Raw genomic sequence first — 14143 nt, forward strand, 5'->3', positions numbered from 1 at the left:
ATCGGGCATACGAAAACTTTCAATCTCCCACTTGCACGAGAAACATAAGAAATTAATGCAAGTGATGGATACCACCTAACGACCGTCCATCACCCCCAATATGTTATGACTTTGTGCCATTCAATAACATCATCCCCTTCGAGTTCCCATCTCGAATATGAATAGGTGAATCTTTCATCACATCCTTTCGTCCTAGATGTCATGTTAAAACCAAGAGATACAGAGTGATCACTCTCTTTTAGATTTAACTTTATCAGGCCTTAGACATCTGAATCTCAATGAATAATAGGGACAAATCCCATCTTGACTACATACGTCCTAGATATACACTTTGTATCACACCTGAGCTCTTCCTTATGAACTACCATATTTCAGAATAGCGAAGGAAAGAATCAAGGTAGAATACTTAGTGAATATCCGAACCCAATATGTATCTCAGGTCAGAGGATACAATGATATTCGCCTTTACTCAAGATTACATGTGATCAACCACAAAGGCTCCATTTAGTAAATCTTGAGGGCGGGTCTTCCAATATTTGTATCCCACAAATATCTATGAACCTTGGTAGCAACCTTGCCCCACATTCAGTCCGTGAATGTATACCAATCCAAGTTCATAATAGTCTAAACCTCACACTTGCTCCCACAAATGTGATCGACTACGGAATTTAGAATAATAGCTTATTCATGGATAAAATATGCAAAATAGGAACCTGACTCAAGATTAATAAATTAACACCATAATTATATTAATGAGTTTGAACAAATTTCGTTCCGTTAAAATACTTAAAACAGATCATGACCAATCACTAGAATATCGAAGCCCTAATGCACTAACATGCCCTTGATGTTTTGCACCATGTAAGAGCTTCGTGAGTGGATCCGCTATATTAAGATCTGTATTAACTTTGTGAATACATATCTTTCCCTTTTCAACTTCATCCCTTATGTAGTTGAATCTCCGCTCAATGTGACGGGTCTTTTGATGAGCACGAGGTTCCTTGATTTGTGCAATCGCACCCTTGTTGTCACAAAAGATCTCAAGAGGGTCCTGAATGGAAGGGACTACTCCTAAGTCGTCGATGAATTTCTTCATCCATGCAGCTTCCTGAGCTGCCAGTAAGGCCGCGATGTACTCTGACTCTGTAGTGGATAAAGCAACAACATCCTATTTTGAACTCTTCCAAGAGACCGCACCTCCTTTTAATGTGAAAACATAACCGGATTGTGATCGAGAATCATCTCGATCAGTTTGGAAACTCGCATCCACGTAACCTTTTACAGCGAGTTCCTACTCACCAGACCCATATATTAGAAACATATCCTTAGTCCTCCTAAGGTATTTCAATATACTTTTAACCGCAATCCAATGATTGTTTCCTGGGTTATTCTGGTATCTACTTGTCAAGCTAAGAGCGCATGACACATCCGGTCTAGTCCATATCATTGCATACATGATTGACCCAATGGCAGACGCATATGGGACTTTCTTCATTCTCCCCTGTTCATCTTTCGTGGTGGGGCACTGAGATGAACTGAGAAGTGTTCCCTTTTGAATAGGTACCAAACCTTTCTTAGAGTTCTCCATCTTGAACCTTTTCAAGATCTTTTCAATGTATGCACTTTGATTCAAACCTATCAGTTTCTTGGATCTATTCCTGTAGATCGTAATCCCCAAAACGTATTGTGCTTCTCCAAGATCCTTAATAGAGAAGCATTTACTTAGCCAAGTTTTAACACCTTCCATTGCCAGAATATCATTTCCAAATAACAATATATCATCCACATATAGTACAAGGAACATGATAGTGCTCCCACTAGCTTTCTTATATACACAAGCTTCATCACCATTTTTAATGAAGCCAAATTTCTCGGCTTCCTCATTAAAACGATGATTCCACATTCTAGATGCTTGTTTCAATCTGTAGATTGACTTATTTAACTTGCATACCTTTTTAGGATATTTCGGATCAACAAAACCTTCAGGCTGAACCATGTAGACATCTTCCACAAGATATCCATTTAGGAAAGTGGTCTTGACATCCATTTGCCATATTTCATAATCATAATGAGCAGAAATGGCAAGTAATATCCTAATAGACTTTACATTGCCACAGGCAAAAAATTTTCATCATAGTCAACCCCTTGAGTTTGAGTGAAACCTTTTGCTACAAGTCTAGCTTTATATGTATCCAAGTTTCCATATATGTCAGTTTTCATTTTAAAAAGCCATTTACAATCAACTAGCCTTGAGCCAGTCGGTTATGTAACAAGTTCCCAAACTTGGTTGACATACATGGATTGCATCTCAGCGTTCATGGCTTCCTGCCATTTATCTTTATCAATCCTTGATAAAGCATCTTGGTAGTTTGTTGGTTCATCCAAATCAACCACATAGCATCCATCCATGAGAAACCCATATCTCTCAGGTGGATTACTAATCCTACCAGATCTGCAAACGTATTGTATATTTTGATCATCCATTTGATCATTCTCAACATTTTCATGTTGAGTGCTAGTGTCAACCAATTGTGTATCATCTACTTGATCTTGAACGTCCTCAAGATCTATTTTCCTTTCACTATTACCTTCCATTAGGAACTTAGTTTCAAGGAATTCAGCCTTCCGAGCAACAAATACATTTTGCTCGGATGGATCATAGAAATAGTATCCCATATCATCCTTGGGATATCCTATGAAGATACACTTCATGGATCAAGCATTCAACTTATTGGGGACGTAATGCTTAGGGTAAGCTTCACATCCCCATACCTTTAAGTATGATAGAGATGGAGGTTTTCCAAACCACATCTCATGAGGTGTTCGTTCCACTTTCTTGGTTGGGGCCATATTTAAAATTCGAGCCGCGGAGCATAGACAATAACCCCAAAATGATAGAGGTAACGAGCTACTAGCCATCATAGATCGAACCATATCCATTAGGGTTCAGTTCCTCCTTTCGGACACACCATTAAGTTGTGGTGTTCCGGGTGGAGTAATGTCATACCCCGTCCTAATCCATCTGGACGAAGTCACCAACATCTGATCTCATTGCGATGATCGACTCCAAATAATGTCTTTAAAATGAGCAAATGCACAGCGGAAGATTTCTTTCATACCTGAGAATAAACATGCTTTAAAGTGTCAACCAAAAGGTTGGTGAGTTCATAAGTTTATCATAAAATAATAAAATTCATCATTTTGATAGACCACAAGATTTAAATGCTGCATGGTACAAATGGGCCCGAATCCTATACCCACCTGTAATGTACATGCTATATCTTTTAAATACAGTACATCTTTCTCATGTACGAAACCATTTTCATAAATCATAGTAACCATACACATATCTGGTGCACAAAAATAACATACACATAACCTGTGTATAAAATCATTCTCTCGATATATAACATTTACATCAACTGGTGGCAATTATCATGTCCACATAATTCAATGGTGGCAATTATCATGTCCACATAATTCAATGGTGGCAATTATCATGTCCACATAATTCTTCAATGGTGGCAATTATCATGTCCACATAATTCAATAATAATCCGCAGAACTTCTGTCTGCATAATAATTTATTCGAGGAATGTTTTGCTTGTGTCTATCTCTTCAAACATTTATAAAAGCATTTCATTATTCGCAGTTCAAAATATATTTCAAAAGCATTTAATAAAGCAGTTGTAAAAACAGCGCATGTATTCTCAGTCCCAAAAATGTAAAGAGTAAAAGGGAACAAATGAAACTCACGCTTATAAATATTGTAAAACAGTTATTAAAACAGTGCATGTATTCTCAGCCCAAAAATGTAATGAGTAAAAGGGAGCAAATGAAACTCACGCTTATAAATATTGTAAAACAGTTATTAAAACAGCCCAAAAATGTAATGAGTAAAAGGGAGCAAATGAAACTCACGCTTATAAATATTGTAAAACAGTTATTAAAACAGTGCATGTATTCTCAGCCCAAAAATGTAATGAGTAAAAGGGAGCAAATGAAACTCACGCTTATAAATATTGTAAAACAGTTATTAAAACAGTGCATGTATTCTCAGCCCAAAAATGTAATGAGTAAAAGGGAGCAAATGAAACTCACCTTGAATGCGCGGTAAAATAAACAAGAACAAGAGTGTAAGAGTGTTCCGAAGCGTTTAACCTAGAGTAATAAGGTTGATCAGTGGTCATACAACAGCTTTATAGGTTATCTTTATAACATTTATAAATATATATATTAATTGTATCTTGTATTGTATGTGATAAATGTTAATTAATAGTATATGTGTTATTTACTTTATAAAATTTTAAATTTATATACTACTTCATATTCTTTATATATGTATATTTTGATTCTACTCTTTTAAAAAAAAAATTATATGAATTTAGGAGAGTAAATAGTAATTATGACAATCACTTTATCTATTTTGTAATACTTATAATACCTTAGAGGCCAGAAATGAAAACCATAATGACATGGAGTATCATATATTCATATTTTGTCTTTATCGATTCATTTCTAGTTACAAAGATAGTTAGATTATCTTATTTATTAATTTTGTAAAACTGTTCATAACCTAGGGGCTATATACGTAAATTCATAAAGTATTAAACCTTCTTTTGCTTTACAATTCCTACGATAGAGATAGAGTATGAATAAATTTTTAAATTTTAATTCTTGTGAAAGTTGTAACCATGATTATAGTTCAAGGGGTTAAATCGAAAATTATAAAAATCATCTCATCATCTTTATCTAAATTCGTACTTGCATATACATATGTACAGTATGAACAAATATTAATATCCGAATTGAACTCGTACAATAAAAGGATTTTTAAAAAAATATATATTGTAAATTAATAAATATGTTAGGGATCGAAATAGTAATACTTTAAACATCATCATGGATCGAATTGTGTGTTGCCAAAAGGAATTCGAAGAGAAAACATAGTATTAAATTTTTATTTTATTTATTTATTTATTATTTATTTATTATTTTTATTTTTTTACTTTCAACCTATACATGTTAGATAAGTCACCATACCTAGTTTATCATTATTTGAAATTTCCCATTCCGACTCCCGACTTTAATTTATATTTATAACTAAACTATATATACCTGAAAACCCTAAACTTATGCCACCCCGTAACTAACCAATATCGATATTATATTATGGGTTGTTTCTTGTTTATTTCGATTAAAATATAAAGACTAGATGATGAATGAATCTTAAAAACATATTAATATTCAAGTTTGATTAAGATTTACCTCCAGTATGCGATGGGTATAACCAAAATAGCACGCACTCGTCTGTGTTTTCAAGCTTCAAGTGTACCCTTTTGTTTGCTATTTTTATCTTAACTCCTTATGTTTGTGATTGCGAAAGGTTAAAGATAAGTAAATCATATTGTTATGATTAAGCTGCATATATATATATATATATATATATATATATATATATATATATATATATATATATATATATATATATATATATATATATATATATATATATATATATATATATATATATATATATATATAAGGTTGCCTTTTAGCTGTGGGGATAGTAACCTTATTACTTTGTGGGTTGATCATCATTGTGTTTTAAATATATATAATATAATATTATAATTTATGAGTGTGATCATTGTTATACAACCCAAACAAGATTGACAACTCATTGTTGTCGTTATATTTCTTAACTTTGTCCGTGATTATCACATATTGCCATGCATACGTCATTTATTCCACTACTTTGAATAATATAATCATACTTTCTAAAATGTTGTATTATTGCTACACCGAAAGTAAATGTGAATGATTATATATATGAAAATATAATCATGGTTTAGGTGTGCGCTTAAAATAATGGAAGTTACCTACTCGTATTTGACCAACTCTTAAATTTTCAACATAAGTCTACTCATGTCCCTTATTATTTGTGTTTATTAGATTAACAAGGCATATGGTATAATGTTGTAGTATGACCTGTACTTGGCAATATTATTCTTCAATTCACACTTTATTATTATATGTTGTCTTTGATCTTTGATTTGATGATTATAGTACAAAGTAAGAATAATATATTTAATTCCCTCTAATCTTTATGTGTATATTATAGTTTGTGAATTGTCAGAAAGTTCGAATGGGTAATTGAATGAAACAAAAACAAAAAGAAATTTGAGACTCCACATAATAGGTTCGCTTATCGTGTCAGAAACATTAACTCGTATCGAGAGTTTGGTTTAAAATTAGTCGAAATTTTCCGGGTCACTACAGTACCTACCCGTTAAAGAAATTTCGTCCCGAAATTTGAGTGAGGTGGTCATGGCTAACAATAAAAATATTTTCATGACGAATATGAGTTGATAAAATAAAATTTTATCACCATTGCGTAATATAGGTAAGATAAATCGATTATTCAAAGAGTACGAGTGAAGCTATCACAAAATAGTGAACTGGGAAAATAAGATTCTTCTTGACTTTTGACGTCGTCAGGGTGGATTTTTGGAACTCAAGGAAATTAAGAAAATCTTCTAATCAGGATGAAAATGTAATAACACGATTTATTAGCAACTGTTGGAATTACGGAAGAGCAGAAATATCAAGGAAATATTTCCGTGATATGCTTAGAAATTAAGTAGAATGAAAGAGTCATGTAACATGGCACATGATGAGCATAAGGTCTGTGAATCATCATCACGTTACATTAGAAATTCAGCATGACTTACTGTAATATAACCACGTTGGCCTGACGTCATTATATTATACTAACTCATGCTTCAATTCCCAACTCTTCTCCAGAAAATCATTCATAATTTAAACTCGATTGTCACAGAATATAGAAACTAAAATAGTTTCTTTTATGATGTAATATAGATAGCACGAAGAGATAAATAATTTCGGACAAGAATAGATGTGAAGGTATCCTCAGGAATATCGAAGATATTTATAACTAAAGATACGATGATATCTTAGAATTTAAAATATCTAGAATCAAAGGATGTTGCAGAACTTTTCTGTAAGGATTTAGAATAAGTAAGAAGCAAGATATTCGCTGAAGAGTTCATCAGATACAGAATCATCTGAATTCGTTAAGTACAGGTTTAGTCCTTGCGGTTTGTCCACAGTCTCCTTTATAGTTTTGTATAATTCGCTTTTCAGTACTAATTTTCTATTGAGTGTTTCCAACACTCTATTCTTTATCATCAAACTTTTGGATATTAAGACCATTTACAACTTTTGCTGCTTCATCAGCATTTTCAGAACTCAGAGATCTGATTCGTAAGCTAGAGGGTTTTTCAGGAAATTCAGAGATTCTGAATTGAAATTCATCGGTCCAGAAGATATGTGTTATATATAGATATATAACTGTTGACGTAGGAACGCTGCAAAATTCGAGAATTAATGGTTAATGCTTCCCGGTATTTAGTATGGCAATTATCGCTACAAGATGTCGATGAGTACATGATAGGGTTTCAATGAACAGATATAATGGTTTTTCGGAGAGACTTAAGTCAATGAGTAATGAAGTTGCTGGTAAGTTTACTGCTAATGTGGTGGAATATAAACGGTTCTCCGGTAACAATAAAAGAGCACGCCTATATATCAAGGTTATAAAAAGGTTGTTTCGAACGAAAAGTCGAAGTTTACTTGCTGGAGCTGTGACAAAACTGGCTATCTCGAACAGGAGTTGCAAAATTATTTTCGGTAATAATAATGCTAAAAGAATTAGCACAGATACGTGCTAAACCTTTACTCAGGTTCCAAGAGTTTTTCAGGTGCGTAACTATATGCATAAATCTTCTTCCGTAGATGAGATGCAGTTGGTTCATTCTTTCGATTGAGGTGTTTTTAAGAATTATGAAATGTTTGAACGCAGATTGGAATCGTCAAGGTACAAATGAGGTTTAAGATGAAATCAAGTGGCAGACTTGAAGAATTGTTTAGTTTCTTACGTTATAATCAAAATTTTAATTCATTATAATTATCCAATGTTTTCTTCATTATGCCACTTGTTGGATTCTGATAAGTTAAAATCCAAATATGAAATCGAATAAAAATGGTTATTCTGCAGTGAACGGATACGTATATCTGTGGATGTAAGTAGGATAGTAAATGACTGTTGAATCAAATTGGAAGAATGTACAGTGTAACTTATTAACGTGAAGCTAAATATTCCTCGGGTATTACCTACCCGTTAAAATATTTTCACCATCAACAGTTTGTACGAAAGATATTTTTTTTTTTAATACAATCTTTATGAAAATATACTTACATATATATTTTCTTCAGATGTTATCATGGATTTAATGAGTCAATTGTGATATTAATCTCATTTGCTTTCCGGTTTGAGCTAGAATAAATAATCTCTAAGACTTTAGAGATTACATAATCTTCATGAAGAACGAAGATAATTGATGTAGAACGATACGTAGAACGATGATTATACTCGAGGTACAGAATGAGATGTTGAGGCATGTGATGTTGAAACTTAGGTTATTGGTGGTACTGGTGTTGATGTTGGTGGAACTATTGGTGCTGATGATGTTGCTGAAGCTGGTAAATTTTGCACCATATTCTCCAAATTGATTACTCGAGCGCGAAGTTCGTTGACTTCTTGTATTATTTCGGGATGATTGTCGGTCAGAACGAGCGAATGAATAAGGTTTAGAATCTGAGATAGTATGTAATCATGACGAGATATTCGGAAAAAAAATGAGGGTGAAAATGGTATTTCAGACTGGTTCACCGGTAAGTGCTTCAGGTTCTTCGCCAAGAGGTGAATTTGGTTGATAGAAATGATCACCTTCTTTTTGTCTCCAATGATTAAGTAGGCTACGAACCCATCAAATGAATTGGTTGATTCATTCTGGTAACACTGCTTTCGGAGCTTAGGTGAAACTCCATATCGGAATAGCTGTCGGAATCCGAGGAATTCGAACTGGTTGAGGGATTCATCTCGTACGATCAGATGAAGGATTTTCAATAAGAAATAGATTATAGGATGTAGATTAGTACCCTGCAATACATAATTTACATATGCATATATCATACTAAAATCCCATAAGTTACGGAGGAATCTACGGAAGCTGTCAGGCAAGTCTACAGTAGCAGATACGCTAAGATGTGAATTTTGTCTATACACTATTCATGCAGTCAATGCAGTGAAACGTGTCTAGACTAAGAATGATAAGCAGGTAATTTTCGACACTAAATGATAAGCAAAACTTTTGACATGCAGACACGGTCGAAGTCCAGACTCACTAATGCATCCTAACAACTTATCAGTTAGACACACTAATGCAGACCTGGTTCGCTAAGACCACCGCTCTGATACCACATGTCATACCCCGTCCTAATCCATCTGGACGAAGTCACCAACATCTGATCTCATTGCGATGATCGACTCCAAATAATGTCTTTAAAATGAGCAAATGCACAGCGGAAGATTTCTTTCATACCTGAGAATAAACATGCTTTAAAGTGTCAACCAAAAGGTTGGTGAGTTCATAAGTTTATCATAAAATAATAAAATTCATCATTTTGATAGACCACAAGATTTAAATGCTGCATGGTACAAATGGGCCCGAATCCTATACCCACCTGTAATGTACATGCTATATCTTTTAAATACAGTACATCTTTCTCATGTACGAAACCATTTTCATAAATCATAGTAACCGTACACATATCTGGTGCACAAAAATAACATACACATAACCTGTGTATAAAATCATTCTCTCGATATATAACATTTACATCAACTGGTGGCAATTATCATGTCCACATAATTCAATGGTGGCAATTATCATGTCCACATAATTCAATGGTGGCAATTATCATGTCCACATAATTCTTCAATGGTGGCAATTATCATGTCCACATAATTCAATAATAATCCGCAGAACTTCTGTCTGCATAATAATTTATTCGAGGAATGTTTTGCTTGTGTCTATCTCTTCAAACATTTATAAAAGCATTTCATTATTCGCAGTTCAAAATATATTTCAAAAGCATTTAATAAAGCAGTTGTAAAAACAGCGCATGTATTCTCAGTCCCAAAAATGTAAAGAGTAAAAGGGAACAAATGAAACTCACGCTTATAAATATTGTAAAAAAGTTATTAAAACAGTGCATGTATTCTCAGCCCAAAAATGTAATGAGTAAAAGGGAGCAAATGAAACTCACGCTTATAAATATTGTAAAACAGTTATTAAAACAGTGCATGTATTCTCAGCCCAAAAATGTAATGAGTAAAAGGGAGCAAATGAAACTCACGCTTATAAATATTGTAAAACAGTTATTAAAACAGTGCATGTATTCTCAGCCCAAAAATGTAATGAGTAAAAGGGAGCAAATGAAACTCACGCTTATAAATATTGTAAAACAGTTATTAAAACAGTGCATGTATTCTCAGCCCAAAAATGTAATGAGTAAAAGGGAGCAAATGAAACTCACCTTGAATGCGCGGTAAAATAAACAAGAACAAGAGTGTAAGAGTGTTCCGAAGCGTTTAACCTAGAGTAATAAGGTTGATCAGTGGTCATACAACAGCTTTATAGGTTATCTTTATAACATTTATAAATATATATATTAATTGTATCTTGTATTGTATGTGATAAATGTTAATTAATAGTATATGTGTTATTTACTTTATAAAATTTTAAATTTATATACTACTTCATATTCTTTATATATGTATATTTTGATTCTACTCTTTTAAAAAAAAATTATATGAATTTAGGAGAGTAAATAGTAATTATGACAATCACTTTATCTATTTTGTAATACTTATAATACCTTAGAGGCCATAAATGAAAACCATAATGACATGGAGTATCATATATTCATATTTTGTCTTTATCGATTCATTTCTAGTTACAAAGATAGTTAGATTATCTTATTTATTAATTTTGTAAAACTGTTCATAACCTAGGGGCTATATACGTAAATTCATAAAGTATTAAACCTTCTTTTGCTTTACAATTCCTACGATAGAGATAGAGTATGAATAAATTTTTAAATTTTAATTCTTGTGAAAGTTGTAACCATGATTATAGTTCAAGGGGTTAAATCGAAAATTATAAAAATCATCTCATCATCTTTATCTAAATTCGTACTTGCATATACATATGTACAGTATGAACAAATATTAATATCCGAATTGAACTCGTACAATAAAAGGATTTTTAAAAAAATATATATTGTAAATTAATAAATATGTTAGGGATCGAAATAGTAATACTTTAAACATCATCATGGATCGAATTGTGTGTTGCCAAAAGGAATTCGAAGAGAAAACATAGTATTAAATTTTTATTTTATTTATTTATTTATTATTTTTTTTTTATTTTTATTTTTTTACTTTCAACCTATACATGTTAGATAAGTCACCATACCTAGTTTATCATTATTTGAAATTTCCCATTCCGACTCCCGACTTTAATTTATATTTATAACTAAACTATATATACCTGAAAACCCTAAACTTATGCCACCCCGTAACTAACCAATATCGATATTATATTATGGGTTGTTTCTTGTTTATTTCGATTAAAATATAAAGACTAGATGATGAATGAATCTTAAAAACATATTAATATTCAAGTTTGATTAAGATTTACCTCCAGTATGCGATGGGTATAACCAAAATAGCACGCACTCGTCTGTGTTTTCAAGCTTCAAGTGTACCCTTTTGTTTGCTATTTTTATCTTAACTCCTTATGTTTGTGATTGCGAAAGGTTAAAGATAAGTAAATCATATTGTTATGATTAAGCTGCATATATATATATATATATATATATATATATATATATATATATATATATATATATATATATATATATATATATATATATATATATATATATATATATATATAAGGTTGCCTTTTAGCTGTGGGGATAGTAACCTTATTACTTTGTGGGTTGATCATCATTGTGTTTTAAATATATATAATATAATATTATAATTTATGAGTGTGATCATTGTTATACAACCCAAACAAGATTGACAACTCATTGTTGTCGTTATATTTCTTAACTTTGTCCGTGATTATCACATATTGCCATGCATACGTCATTTATTCCACTAGTTTGAATAATATAATCATACTTTCTAAAATGTTGTATTATTGCTACACCGAAAGTAAATGTGAATGATTATATATATGAAAATATAATCATGGTTTAGGTGTGCGCTTAAAATAATGGAAGTTACCTACTCGTATTTGACCAACTCTTAAATTTTCAACATAAGTCTACTCATGTCCCTTATTATTTGTGTTTATTAGATTAACAAGGAATATGGTATAATGTTGTAGTATGACCTGTACTTGGCAATATTATTCTTCAATTCACACTTTATTATTATATGTTGTCTTTGATCTTTGATTTGATGATTATAGTACAAAGTAAGAATAATATATTTAATTCCCTCTAATCTTTATGTGTATATTATAGTTTGTGAATTGTCAGAAAGTTCGAATGGGTAATTGAATGAAACAAAAACAAAAAGAAATTTGAGACTCCACATAATAGGTTCGCTTATCGTGTCAGAAACATTAACTCGTATCGAGAGTTTGGTTTAAAATTAGTCGAAATTTTCCGGGTCACTACAAGTAAGTTGCGAGATAATCCCACAACTTCTAAGATGATCTTGGAAGGTATCACTTAGGTATTCACCTCCTCTATCGGTACGAAGTACCTTAATTGTCTTATTGAGTTGATTTTGTACTTCGTTTTGATACTCTTTGAATGGTTCAAAAGTTTCGTCCTTATGTCTTAACAAGTAGACATATCCGAAACGACTGAAGTCATCAACGAAAGTAACGAAGTTTCTTTCACCATTCCTAGTTATGGGCTTAAAGGGTCCACATACATCCGAAAGTATTAATCCCAATAAGTCCTTAGCCCTTTCGTAGGTCCCTTTGAAAGGTGCTTTAGTCATTTTGCCTTGTAAACAAGATTCATATACATCAAACGAGTCTAGTTCATTTGATTTCAAAAGGCCATTCTTTTGGAGTGTATGCATTCGATTCTTGTTTATGTGACCAAGGCGACAATGCCATAAGTAGGAATCACTCAAATCCCTTTTGAGTTTCTTGGTGCTAGTATGGTATATTGAGCTACTAGATGATGTGTCATCATGAACCAATTCATAAATTCCATTTGAAGGCGAAGCCTTAAAATAAAATACATTATATAAATAAACGTGGATATCATCATTAACAAAATTAAGATAAAAACCACATTGTTTTAAACGGGAAACTGAAATAATGTTTCGACATAAATCCGGTGCATACAAAACATTGTTCAAAATAAGTTCCAAACCACTTGGAAGCTTTAATACAAAGTCTCCTTGAGCCTTCACTTGCACTTTGGCTCCATTACCCATAAAGAGACTTGATGTTCCTGTTTGCTTGCTACTTCTTTTGAACCCCTGCAAAGAATTGCAAATGTGAGTTCCACATCCAGTGTCTAATACCCATGTATTAGAAGAAGTAATACTAAGCTCTATATATACCATATATATATTACCTGAGGTTTTCCCCGCATCCCTCTTTTCCTTCAACTCCTTAAGGTAGACCGGGCAGTTGCGTTTCCAGTGACCCATTTCACCGCAACCGAAGCACGGGTCTTCCTTGGGGTTTGCTTGTCCGGCAACCTTTTGCTTCTTGTTCTTGTTTTTAGTTGGGGTAACCATCCTCCCCTTTCCCTTGCCTTGATGGGCGGGTCCTTTCCTCTTAGCTGCCTTTGGCTTAGAGGTGTTGTTACCTTTGGACCCACCATCATTGATCATTAGCATGGGTGAAGCCCTCTTACCCATGCTAGTTTCCGCCGTCCTAAGTATGCCATGAAGTTCGCTAATGGTCTTATCCATCCCATTCATATTGTAATTAATACAAATTGGTCAAACCTCTTTGACAAGGAGTTTAGGATAAGATCCGTGGCTAGCTCATTAGATATGTTGAGATTAAGTTGGTTTGCGCAATCAATGAGGCTTTTCATCTTAAGGACATAAGATGAAACGAATTGGGAGTCGTCCATACGACATGCATGAAGCGCTCGAACGGTCTCAAAGCGCTCGACACGTGCTTGTTGAAGGAACATCTCCTTCAATTGCGTGATCATGTCG

General features: G+C 32.9%; 2 long non-coding RNA genes across 2 annotated transcripts; both read right to left on the reverse strand.

Moving 5' to 3' along the window:
- Positions 1–2999: 2999 nt before the first annotated feature.
- On the reverse strand, positions 3000–5380 carry LOC139870160 (uncharacterized). Its single transcript, XR_011766526.1, has 3 exons — positions 5269–5380; positions 4102–4161; positions 3000–3119 (listed from the first exon to the last, which is right to left on the reverse strand). It is a non-coding gene; the product is annotated as an uncharacterized lncRNA (long non-coding RNA).
- A 3967-nt stretch (positions 5381–9347) lies between these two features.
- On the reverse strand, positions 9348–11742 carry LOC139870164 (uncharacterized). Its single transcript, XR_011766527.1, has 3 exons — positions 11631–11742; positions 10465–10524; positions 9348–9467 (listed from the first exon to the last, which is right to left on the reverse strand). It is a non-coding gene; the product is annotated as an uncharacterized lncRNA (long non-coding RNA).
- Between the last annotated feature and the right edge of the window lie 2401 nt (positions 11743–14143).

The sequence above is a fragment of the Rutidosis leptorrhynchoides genome, chromosome 1 (genome assembly GCF_046630445.1).
Source record: "Rutidosis leptorrhynchoides isolate AG116_Rl617_1_P2 chromosome 1, CSIRO_AGI_Rlap_v1, whole genome shotgun sequence".
Taxonomy (NCBI): domain Eukaryota; kingdom Viridiplantae; phylum Streptophyta; class Magnoliopsida; order Asterales; family Asteraceae; genus Rutidosis; species Rutidosis leptorrhynchoides.